This window comes from Thalia democratica, unplaced genomic scaffold, assembly GCF_965202585.1.
Source record: "Thalia democratica unplaced genomic scaffold, ktThaDemo2.hap1.1 HAP1_SCAFFOLD_1812, whole genome shotgun sequence".
NCBI classification, from domain to species: domain Eukaryota; kingdom Metazoa; phylum Chordata; class Thaliacea; order Salpida; family Salpidae; genus Thalia; species Thalia democratica.
Genome location: NW_028140619.1, coordinates 7,241 through 21,000, shown reverse-complemented (window position 1 = coordinate 21,000; position 13,760 = coordinate 7,241). Strand labels below are relative to the sequence as shown.

The 13,760-nt window shown below is 26.1% G+C and overlaps 1 pseudogene; it reads right to left on the bottom strand.

Moving 5' to 3' along the window:
- Positions 1–767: 767 nt before the first annotated feature.
- Positions 768–13,289, bottom strand: LOC145848883 (solute carrier family 22 member 6-B-like; annotated as a pseudogene).
- Between the last annotated feature and the right edge of the window lie 471 nt (positions 13,290–13,760).

Genomic DNA, 13,760 nt, shown 5'->3' with positions numbered 1-13,760 from the left:
CTTTGATATTTTAAAGTTTTCCCTTTAATTAAAACTTTTTATTTTTTTTCTTTAGTAACAAATTTTTGATAATTTTAGAGAAATAATACTTCTTTACTTACAACCTAATTCTACAGCTAGTTTATAAGAATTTTGCTTATTGCAATTTCAATAAGCTTAGTTGGTCAGTTATAAAAAAAAAGTAGTTTATTTATCACACGTTTTTCTTAAAAATCTTTTAAAAATGCAAGAACATATTTAAATTTATAAATTCAAAGGCAAATGATAATAATAAATGCTGAAATTTTTTAACTATAAACTAAGTTTGTTTTTTACCTAACTAAAAAAATTACTCAAGCTAAAGAGTTGTAATAAGATCATGATACTTTTACTTTGTTATCTTTTTCATAGTTAGTTGTGTTTTATTGTGCATTATGAAAGTTTATGTGCATCTTAAACGAAAATATTACTATAATTTGATTTGCCAGGTAGCAATGTTTTAACAGCATCAATTACTAACCTGCTTTTCAAGGCAGTAGTCCTAAACACAACATCAAACTGTATCCGTGGTATATGACTCACAAACAAAAAGGTTTTTTCGTACATCAGGTCGTTAGACCAAACTTTTTAAACGCTTTTATTTTATATAATAAACAGCACTAACAAACTAATTAAACCATGTTTTTAGGATTTGTTAGTTTTTGTTGGTTTTTTTAACATACTTTTATTTAGTTAAATTATAACACGTTAAGACAAAGGTATGTTAAAACTTTTAACTAGTATCATACTTTTTGGATTTCGATGTAGCCGCTCTGTAGGGGTAGAGAGTCATTCTTTCTTTCTCTTCTCTAAATTATTCCATGTTAAAATTAGCGAAGTTGTTTTAGTTTGGCTGGTTGACTTTGGTTTTTGCTTGGTTAGTTTTTTTTTTAGTTTGTTTCGACTTTACCTACACTTTAGCTTTGTTATTTTCTGAGATTTTTGTTCACCATCGATTGTAATGAACTGTGGTTGTAAAGCCAAAGTATTTTATTTCGTATTAATTTCCTAGTACAGTTTGTTGTATTTTTTGCACATTTATTTATTGTAAATTTATCTAAACTTATAGACTCGATTTCAACTATACAAGTAGTTTAAGTTTTCTAACAACCTTATAAACCTACTTAAACAAACAATAGTTTAAATTATCTAACAGCTTTGTAAACCTATTTCAATAAATAGTGGTTTAGGTTCAATCAACACTTATAACCTATTAGAGTAATAGTATAAGTTCAATTTACTATTTATAAACCTGCTTTATTAGTTAACGAGATCAGTCTATCACTAGCGTAGAACTATCTAAGGATACCTATAATTATGTTATAACTAAGAATATAATAGCGCGTTATAGTCAGTAACCGCCAGGTCTGAGTTACATATATAACCAAGCTTATCCCTTAGTTAGTTTATCGAAAACTATTTATTGCAATGAAGTTTTATATATACTTTAACTTATAGTTGGTATGTATTAGCAAATTTACCTTTACAAGTTTACTTTTAAATTTTAATTAATTTTAAAGTATGTTAAATATGACTAATTTTTTAGCTATACAACAAATAAGAATACGGTTTCAGTTACAATATACAGTGTAAAAAACGAGTAGAACTTTTTGAAATTAGCAGGTTATAACACTTCATTTTTATCATTTTAATAAACGATAATGAGTTAATTATTAGCAGAGTAAAATTAAATGATAATTTTTTAGGTCAAAAAATCAAAATAAATTTACAAAAATGTTGGATATCATTAATTAACTTAAATCTATTTTTAAGAAACAGAAAAACATCAGAAACGTTTTCGTTTTACGAAATTTTGTCAATTGTATGACACTTTACAACAGCGGAAGATCCTCAGTGGCTATTTTCATTTCTAGACTTTCGTTTTTATTGTTGCACTCAGTTTTCTTTGTTCTAATGTAAGTTTTATTTAACATCTTTTAATTGTAAAGAGATGCATAAAATTGTATGTTATATTACTTCACATAAAACAAGATTTAGGTACAGAATTATATACATTCAACTTGAAACCTTATATTGTTTTGTTGCCAATGTTTTAACATTTTTAAGCTAAGGATAGTTTAGTTTTAGTTATTTAAAGCATAATACTTTTTTCTTTATCTATCTACCTCAAACAAATTACATAAAATTAATTTAACTAAAACAGTGTAGAAAACTAATTTAGTAAAATTTATTGTCCAATAAAAATTAAACATAATCAAAATAAATATGTATGAACTTTAAAACTTATAAACTGTAAATTTATCAACACTTTAAATTTTTATATTTTTGTTTTTTTTTAGTGTAAAGCTCATAAACTTACCCGAACATTTTGTTGTAAAAATTCATTTTAGAAAGGAAGAACTGTTCTGTTTCTTCCAGTGTTGTCAGACAAACAGAGTCTTCAGTTTCAGGAAACATCAAACACACGAACCCAGCTATGACTCCCAAAATACCAAAGACTGTCTGTTTTTAGAATTATTTTTAACGTTTAAGTAATGAATAAGCAGCTTATAACTTTTAATTATAGTTATATTAAGAGACGAATAGTTTGATACGAACAAATATCTTACTTTTTCATAACTAACGTTCACAAAAGAAACTGTATCATATAAGTAATAACTTAATAAATATTTTAGTAATTTTAAAGTAAACTTAAAATATCTAACAAATTGACTTTATACTTTATTTTTGTAGCAGAACTTTAGTAAAATTGTTACAAGTATTCACTAAAACTTAATAAAAATACTCATAAAAGATAATTTACAATTTTTCACATATATTTAATTTAAATATTTTAAAAATCACTTATAAAAATCCGTATTTAATTAATTTAAAAGTAGTTTTTTAAATAAATAAATAAAATAAACCAATTTACATAGTTTAAAATCATAGTTTTCGTATATAGTTTTATTGGGTAGCTGTCTAAATTGCACGAGCGTACAAAATTGCTCGAGGGAACAAAATTGCACGAATGCACACAATTGCAATAAGATAAATTTGCACGAAGATACTTTTGCACGAGCAGACAATTTTGCACGGGTTAATTTTTTTTCTTTTTATTAATTTTATTGATTTTTTTAATTAAGTTTTTTTTTTACCATTACTGTTACCCCTAACCCTTACCCTTGGTTGATAAGCTTTTTTTTTAAGTTTTTTTTTTTTTTTTTTTTTAATTTTTTTTTACTATCACTGTTACTTATCAATAAAATTAAAGACATATAAATTGAAAAACTGTTAATTTAAATTTGATAAACATTTTAATACACGAACATTACTAAAGTTTTCGAAGATCTTTTGAAAACTATTTTTGTTGTAAAACTACTTGCTGCACTTCCGGACAATAAAACTATAAAAAGTTTTAATATTTTATGAACTTGTGCAGAAAGAAGCTTACTACTAAAGAAACAAATTCGAAAATATTTCGATAAAAGAAGATGAGTGTTTACTAAAATAGTATTTGCATCAAAGAAAAATATTTGGAGCTGTGTTTCAGATTAATGTCGTGGAAAATGGATATTACAAAACAAACTTTAACATATATAAGGTAATTATCTTTACCAGTATATAAACAAAATAGATAAATGTATTTCTGAGTAAAGGCAATTAGCTATTTCAGTTGGAGTAACCTAGCACATACTGTTTTGTAAAGGATTTAATTAAGTAATTTGAATAAACAGTTGATTATTGAACTAATTTGTTATAGATTTTTTTTTAAGTATCAATATTGTACAAAAATAAGTAACTATTTATATAATAAAAATATAAAATTTACTCGTATTTACTTAACTTAACATTTTTCATTCTAACTAAATACAACTTCAAATTAAAGTTAAACTTCACTCTTAATCTTCTAACTCACTAACACCTCATCATATCAGTTTAGCTACTTTGAATTATAGACATTACTTTTTCTAACTAGTTTTTTTTTCAAATTCTTAATATTAACTCTCTTAATACTTTGGTATCTTCACTTAAAAAACTTCACTAGTTTTAAATCTGTGTTCATTTAATTAAAAATGTTTGAAATATCACTTTAATAAAATTTTATAGTTTTAGCCCAAGTAATATTAATGTATCTGTAAATAAATTTGTTTTGGACAAGACATTAAAAGGTATCCGTGGTGTGCGACTCGATAACCAAAAGGTTCCTCGTGCACCAGGTTCTAAGACTAAACACTTTGAGCGTTTTTTTTTATCGTTCAATAAACTATAGCATAAAATAAAACTTAACCTTTAGTTAGGTGTCAAGTATCAAAAATATTTTAAAATGTAACTGTAGTAATGTCGTGGTAAAAATTAGGCTTTTTTAAACTAAAATGTACTAAATTTAACAGTTTTAGTATTTAATTTATCAATACTATACGAATGACGATTTAACTGTAGTAAATCAAAGCAATCAAAACTTTTGAGTTCACGAAAACTCAAATTATTACAGCTTTGCTTCAAAGTACTTCAAGTATTACATTAAGTATAAAGAAGGTTCTTTAAACAATTGATACACCAAAAGTAAGATTTGAGAAACTTTAGTGTTATGACTTTTTATATGCACTGTTAACTTTTTAATTTGTACTTTAGAAAATACTTAAATAGGTTATTAATTTACCCTTTATAATAAGTATTGAAACTAGTCTAGAATATTAAAAGTCGATTGTTTTAACTTGAAATGTACACTACAAAAAAATATTTAACTTTTATACAACAACTGAGTTAATAAAATAAAGAAATACTTAATCATAACATTAAGTTGTGTACGTAGGTTTCAGCTATGATAGTTTTATTTTTCTGTTTTTGTGTTTCTAAATGTCACAAGTACTACATTTCAGTTGATTAACATTAAAATAAAACTAGCAGATGAAAAATACAATCAGTCGTAACTTAACTTTCTAGAATAAGATTATAAAAAAAGATACCGTGCTTTTAAGGGTATTATTAAATGACTGTTTAGTTTTTTGATCAACTTTTACAAAAAATCATAGTTGTTGATACTTTATCTAAATTGGTAAAGTAAAACAATAATACAAAAATAAGCAGCATAATTTACTAAAAAGATTAAAAGAAAATTGCTTGATAGTATACCACCAAACTTGTGTTTGATTTGAATAAACATTTTTTTAAAAGTAAATTTTAAACTTAATTTCGAAAAATAAATAAGCTAAGTTTAACAGTTTAAACTTTAAATTTTAAAACAATACACGATGCTACATATAAAGATAAATGTGTTGCTCTTGGACAAATATTTAATTTTTAGTTAGTTATTAACAATATATACCATACCTGTGGTAGCCAAGGAAACGTTTTGTAAAATTCCAAGGTAAAAGGGGTTACCATGCCTCCGAGCCGTGACATCATTGAGCCTAAACCAACCCCAGTACTCCTGAGTATTTGTTTAAGTAAATTTCGCGTTTGTAAAAAAATAGAAAAATAGTTCTAGCACAAAGTATTGTTTTTAAAGGTTAACCAAAATGCCTATAAACTATTTTTAACTTTAAGTACACTTATCCTCAGCGTAACTTTACATTTTAGTATTTCATAGGTTTGACATTTAAAACCTATATTTCAACTTTTTGTAGTTTTTTCACTGCATACCTTTGTACTTTTGACTTAAGGCTCAACAGGCAAATTTTGAGGCATGTTATTGTACTTAACTTTTTTTTAATAATAACTGATCTTTTTTTTAGGTTTCGTTTATCAAATTGAAGTCTTATTTAGTTATGATATCTACACTGCTTAAATTTGCGTTTTTTTTTTTAAATTTTGATGCACAAAAAAACAAACAAAAAAGCTTAACTTGTTTTTGTTTTTAAAAAACTTATTTGTTAATATGACGTTTATCTCAGCCCCGAAGTATTAAATAGTGAAATTTACAAAATTATACTTTTGTGTTTTCAAGACATTTTTTTAAAGGTTAATTAGGCTTGTTTATAAGTTTTTTAACCGTTTTTTATAAAAACAGATTATTAGCTAAAAAAAAAAAGAATGTATAACTTTTCATAATCAATGAGTAACCTTTAAAAAAGAGCTATAAATATTCGATTATTTTAAGTTATTTAGTTTATTGAATACTAGAAAAATAAGTTTAAAAATCTTAATCAACACTTTTTTTTAATAAATTTCATTTTTAAAGTTTTATACACAATAAAACAACTTTAAACCTGAGCACGGTCGGGTACATGTCAGCTGTAATGCTGTATATGAGCAAAAAGCATGCTTGAGACCCCATTTTTCCTATCAATGCAAAAGCTGTGCTGGCTGCTTGACCTGCCAAAGTAGTTATTAAGTTAAAAGAAACGGTAAAAGTATAATACAAACTGTTTGTGAAATGAAAAATTTCTGCTTACCAAAACTTGAAAAAGAAAATGAAGCTATACAAGAAAGAAGGCATGCTATTCCTGAAAGGAAATAGCAAAAACTAGTTAATTTTCTTTTTCCAGTTCGATAAACTAAAAGACACATGAGATTTCCTATTATTTCTATACCGGCATTCATTAGACCATTAACGTAGATGCTACCTAAAATTTAGTTTTACTATTCTATTATATATTTCCTTATAAATTAAAGATTTTAAGTTTTCTAAGGAAAAATAAATAATTAAAACATTAGTTTAGTAAATATATAATTGTAAGTTCGAATTTTTTTAAATTTTCAAATTAAATTAATGTACTGTTATTATTAAAAGTAAATTATATTAGAACAAATAATAAGTTTAAAAATTGTAAAAAAGCGTTAATTTGAACAGCTTAAAAATACAGTATAACCAAAAAAAATAAAAGTTTAACAACCTGCAAGATTTTGAACATTATAAATTAATCCGTAGTACACAAAACACACTGTGAACCATGTAAATGAAATAAAAAATGATACAATTCTCGTTCTTGGCTTTTTAAACAAGTCTATAACTGAGTACTTGATGTCTTTTTTGAAATGCATTCTCTAAATTTGTGTGGTATGATGTTTAAGTTTTTTTAAATCTTTGTTGACTTAAAATAGAAATATACGTTTTTACTTACTGTAATAGTTTTAAATTCAGACCGATGTAAATTATGCAGTATGAGTAATAATAAGATATACAAGATTTAAACAAACAGGTTTTGTTTGCAATATTAACAGTATAACCACATCATTAATTGTTACGATATACCTTAGGTTAATTTAATTAGTAGCTAAGATAAAAAACTTATAATATTATCACGTTATTAAGTATATTCGTATACTTTTTTAAAAAAAATTCTAAAACAGAGTTTTATAGAATAAAGACTTAAATAAATCTTTAAAAATTAAACAAAAAACATTACTGAGTTACATTCAAATACTTATGTATTGAGTCTGTACTTAAAAGAAAAGCAACATTAAACTTTTAAAGATTCTGTCTTGATAACTAGCTGCCAATCATCTTTTTCCAAAACTGTTTTGTTAGATCTAGCAAATTTTTCAACAATCAACTTAGCTTCCTCATCTCTTCCTTGAGAAATCAACCATCTATTTATTATAAATGCATTATCGTGTTTAAATGAGCTTTATTTTTTTTTACAATCGTAAAGATATATTTAGTAGAGTTGTATGTTTTCTAAATTAACATTGGTTTTAAAAAATATATATAATATCCTTAAATGGACTAAAATAAAAATAGAACTACCTATTTAAGTTAAAGTTTATGACGATAACAAAAAAAAAACATTTTTCTACAATTTTTTCTTTTTATTTTTGTCACACTTTAGTCTACCTCGGAGATTCAGGCAAATAGAAAAGAATGGTCGAGAAGGGAAGACAGCAAAGAGTCGTCACTTGTACCAAAGTTCTCCACTCTCGAAAAAAGTAAGCGACCATGGCCAGGGTGGTGTGAGCGAGCGAGGTTGAAAGAGAAATCCAAAGCGCCGTGTAAGTCCTGTACTTGGTCGGTGCCATTTCAACAGCTGAATTTTAACTTGTTTGTAGTTGTTTTTTTTAACGTTTATTTAAAACAATTAGAGGTAGTATGCGAGTTTTAAATTCATAGGTATAAAGTGTGGAACATTAAAGTTTTGTTTAAATGTATTAAACGATCAAATATATGATTGTATTGTATGGTAAAGTTTAAAATGCATGAAGTTAAAATATTAAATGTATACAGTGTATTTTATATATTTTTTGTGGAATCGAAAGGTATAAACTTAGATTATTATTTGGAAGTTATATAAGTAAAAGAAACTTTTTTGTATAAAAACAGCTGTGTTTTGAATACTTATAATTTAAACGTAAGTATACTATTTTTTCAGTAAAAAGTTGTAAACTTTATCAGCTAACTGAAATACACTGTTAGAAAAAACTTTTATTTAAAAAAAAAAGTAATCAACTTCTGAAACGATCCTCAAAGCTTAAATTAGTGTCATTATCATATAACTTTTTAAACTTAAATAAATATTTAAGAGTTAATTTACCATGCGTAAATACGGCGATATATACAAAAATGTAGGAAGTACCAGCAAAGATTCTTAATATTGTGTACATCGAAAAACTTTGTGAAAATGAAATTGCACACTGAAATACTAAATAGCTTGCCCAAGACAACAAAATTCCTTTTTTTCTTCCAAACCTAAAAAAAAATCAAATAATCGTAGTTTAAAGGTCAAATAATACTTTGCTGATGAAATAGGTATTCATTTTTAAGTTTATGTTTATACTTTAATTATTTTTTTTGTTTTACAACAAAAGGTTTGCATTAATTTATAAAATATAAAATACTTTTAAATGTAAGAATGTTTTTGAACTAAAAATAAACATCTTAATTTTTTTAAACTTTTTTAATGCACTGTACAGTGTTTTACTTTAGTAATTTAAAAAACGATGGTTTATGGTTTTTGAAAATCATTAACTGTATTAAAGCAGTTATATTACTAGCCATGTTTATGTATTTAAAACCTTTTTTTGCATAATTACTAAGAAACTGTTTTATAGAAATTTTTTAACACTAATATTCCGATATTGTAGAATGTTTACAAATTTAGTTTTATATTTACCTAAGATTCTAAGAGTTCTTATTTTTTTTGTTAAATTTTTTTTGTGCTAGAAATTCTTAAGGTTTAAACTAAAAAAATCTATTTAAACCTTTTTAAGAGTAGATAAGTTTTAAAACATCATTAATGAAAGAAAAATTATGTTTTATTCGAAAAACAAAAAATGTTTAAAATCAATCGTTGCTCCGAAATCAAACCTCAAACTTAATAATTTTTTTTTATTTTTGTTGACAATTTTTAAGATTTTATAAGGATGTTGAAAAAGGGCAAAACTATTTTTTTTTAAACTTCTGTTAAATTTGTTTTACCCTCAGTTTTCTCTTAAACAAATTTTCTCATCTAGTTCGCAGGTGAGAAAATCGTGAACAATCTTTAAGAGAAATAAAAAAAACTGTTAGTTATTATCATTTTAATCAACTACAATTTGAAAAACTGACCAGTCACAAATAGGTCCGGTTATAAACGAGCCAAAAAAAATCCTGCGAAAAACAGACTGTTTGCAATTGTGTTCCAAATCGAGTTGTCACATACCACATTGTACTAAAATTTAGTAAATGTTGTTTTCGAGTTTAATTCACGTTGGTAAAAGTGTATTTCTTAAAACGTAAAAAAATAAGTTTCTATTTTATTAGTTATATTATTAAATAAATAGAATTACTTGGTTACAACTATTTAAAAAGTTTGAGCTTAATTTTTTGTTTTAACTTAAGGTGATACTTTTTAAAGTAATTTTAATAAAGTTATGTAACACTTTTATTTTGAAAAAATACTTTTGTTTCTATTATTTAATGCTGTAAAAACATTTTTAGCTCTACTTAGATAAAAACTTTTAACATTAAGTAGTTCTATTTTATTTACCAAGTGCAATATTTTTATCTATTAATGATTTAATAAATATTATAGCTTACTTAGTTATTCTAATTTCGGTAAAAGAGTCATTTTTTTAGTTAGAATAAAATTACTCACGTCAGTTAAGACTGTACTTTTGAAGTTTTCGGTGGCGAAAATGAAGTTTTCTTTACACTCTTTTCCCTTCTCAAACGAAATAGAACAATCAACCAAACTACTATTCAAGCACTTCACTGTTTCGTTTGATAGCTCGTAGTTGTAACAGAAATCAGCTTTCTAAAAAAATGTGTTTTTGTTTAAAATAATCTCAAAATCACTATTTTAAAACTAGTGATTCACCATATTTACAAATAAGTCTGACTGAATCCGGATATTTATTAACTATGATATGTTTTGTCTGTAAAAACTACTAAATTGTGATATCATTAAGTGTTTGATATAAAAATCAAACTATTTTTTCAGATTTTTATTATTTTAATTGCAAAAATCTTCTAAACCATGTGTTTTTGTCGTATTATCTACAAAAAAAGTGAGCCATCAAGTATTTTTCAATCAGGCCATATCCGGGTCTGGTAAATCAATATCAAAATTTTACTATGTTAACACTTTCATTAAGAAATTATTAGACGTTTAAGATTGTTTTCCATTTATCAAAACAACTACTAACTTTGTTTTGTTGCAAAAGGTCCTCCTTAATTGCATTGTTTTGATCTTTTAATGTCCAGTTAAGATCTCTAGCGTACTCTTGAAAACTTTCAGACGGACAGCTATCAATAAGTATTTAATGAAAATAATCATCTTTTTTAAACATTATAATTTATTGTAAAACAAACAATTTAAAGTTTTTGACTTAATTAGCTTTAAGGGGACTTTTATATACTTTTTTAAACATAGTTTAATAGTACTTATATTTTTTTTAAATTATGAACGAATTATACATCTCAAAAATTTATATAAATAAAGACAAAAACTTACTTATAAAATATATAATGTCCTATACAAAACTAAATTATTTATTATACATACAAGAATAACAAATGTATTTTATGTTTTAAGATATGTTAGTTTTTTAAAACAAAAGTTTATTTGTCGTTATAAAAAGGGCTTACTTAACTAAATAATCTTGCAAAAAAGTTGGCTTTCAATTACTCTTTACTAGTGATGTACCGGACTCACTATCCGGGTCCGGGTCCGGCCGGATATTGCCATTTTTGTCTGATATCCGGATCCGCCGGATTCTAATTTGAAAAAAAAGTCCGGATCCGGTTCCGGCCGGATTCTAATTTGAAAAAAAAGTCCGGGTCCGGTTCCGGCCGGATTCTAATTTGAAAAAAAAGTCCGGGTCCGGTTCCGGCCGGATTTTAATTTGAAAAAAAAGTCCGGATCCGGTTCCGGCCGGATCCTAACAGAGATCCGGCCGGACCCGGATCTAGTTAGTAAAAAAGAGCATACTGAAAGGTATTTTTTCAAAAACAAACCCTGTGTAAAATTGTTAAGAATCATTTTCGTCAGTTAAAATTAAACACATACCGTGATTGGCTCATTTTGTACACGTAACTAATTTATATTTGTTTACATTTAAACTATGAAATAAACATTTCATGAAATGCAACTCTTTACGTATGTTGTAAAATTGAAAACTTTGGAATGAATACTTGCATCATTTATTGTTTAAAGTTGAGCTCAGAGAATATTTAGAGTTAATACGGTTGAATGTACGAGCCAATGAGAATCATATGACGAAATGTTTCAAACTAAATACTCATGCAACAAAACATCAAAACTTGACAGGCAATTTATATGTAAGCAGTTAGTTAGTTTGGTGTGTAGCTTGAAGCAACAAAATATCTTGAACTTTATTGTGAATGCTTATTGTAAGTAGTGTTTTGTTTTAAAAGTGAATATTTTAACAGGTGTTTAATTGTTAAATATTTAAGCCAGGTTTTTAGTCTAATAGTTTATTAAAAATTTTACAGTTTCTTGTTTACTAAAAGTTTTATTTAATTTTTAGTTTTTTGTTTTAAGTCTTTTGATATAGATTTAAATAGCTTCCAGTTTTTAAAGTGTTACCAAAGTAATTAATAATTTTGTATATGCTAGTATTTCTTATTGAGTTTTATATAAAAGGTTCATCACTCAAAACTGTCGTGTCTGATTACAGAAAGTAGTCTCAGTTAGAATTGAGTATTTGATAGATATTAATTAAATAAGGCAGGATTTAATTATGATGGGTAGTACTAATAAGTTAAGTGCACCACAATCAGTCCACAACTTTACTACTAAGTTGTCAACCTTTGCTAGCTGTTCTACTGATTATTAGATTAAAGTATTTTTTTCAGTTTTTAAAAAACTCATTCTGACTCAGGCTTGTTTATACTCACTTTAGCTAGTTTTATTGACTTAAACAGTGGCAACCCTGCTAGTTTGAAAATTTTTGGGAATTTTATAAAACTTTGAACTGCCTCAGGCTAGTTTAGTTTTTTATAAAAAATCAGGCTAGTTTTCTTTTAGACTTTAAATGAGTTTGAGCTGATACAATTTCAATATTTTGTAATTTTCTAGTGTATATTGTTCAAGAACTTGATTTCAGATTTTTATTGTAAATAACACCCAATTTTGGAAACCTTGTTGCTAGCTGTTCTACTTATTATTAGATTAAAGTTCTTTTTTTTTTCAGTTTTAAAAACCTCATTCTGACTCAGGCTAGTTTATTCTAGTAATGTACCGGACTCACTATCCGGGTCCGGGTCCGGCAGGATATTGCCATTTAGTCTAATATCCGGATCCGGCCGGATTCTAATTTAAAAAAAAAGTCCGGATCCGGTTCCGGCCGGACTCTAATTTGAAAAAAAAGTCCGGGTCCGGTTCCGGCCGGATTTTAATTTGAAAAAAAAAGTCCGGATCCGGTTCCGGCCGGATTCTAATTTGAAAAAAAAGTCCGGATCCGGGTCCGGCCGGACCCGAAATTGTGGGTCCGGTACATCACTACTCTTTACACACTTTATTAAAAGAGACAAAAAAAAATTGATACTCCTACTAATAAAGCTATAATAAGTTTAAACATGACTTTACTTATTAAATGAACTTAGTTACAATATTAAAGAAAATCGATTAAAACACGATCAAATTTAGTAAAGACTTTACTGAGCAATAGTTGAAAACGTAAAGTGTTTAAATATATTTGTTACGAAACACTTTGTAGAGCATTTTATTAAGTACAAATGAAGTTTAATTACTGTATTTGAGTTTCTTATTAGAAACTGACCTAAACTCAGGAGTAGCAGCTATGAAAACAGCCATTTGGCTGACAGGACCAACGCCAAAAGTAAAAGCAGATACCAATAAAACGACAAGCACTTGATAGTAACTGAAACCTCCTAATTTATGTTGAAGTGCATCAAAATCAAATTCATCTTGTTTATCGCTTTTCATTGCTGCTTTTTAAATAAAAGCTGTAAAGTATTTTTATATCTAAATGTATCGATTTAGTTCGTATTTTTTCTTTTTTTTATTAATATTACTATATATAAAAAAAGTAAGAGCTTATCAAATTAGATATAAAAAAACCATTTAAAATTTATAAAGTAAATAAAATCTTGTTAAAATATTGTAGTTTTAACTATAAAATTGTAATTTTTTTTATTTAAAAAAACAAATTTTTTCATCAATAGAATCCTGCAGCTCGTCCTCCTGTGTAGCTGTGTTAGATTCTATTTTAAACAAAAAACAGTAGTTTGAAAACTTCTCCAAATCAAGTTTGAAAAGGGTTGTGGTTTTGGTTTTTCTGGTGGCAATATAGGAGAACTACCAGTTTGATCTCCCTCGAAAGAGATATGCTTTTTAACAGTAAATTTAAGCTGCTTTTTAACATTTTTTTTGAGGTAACAAGGGAAAGTCGATGTC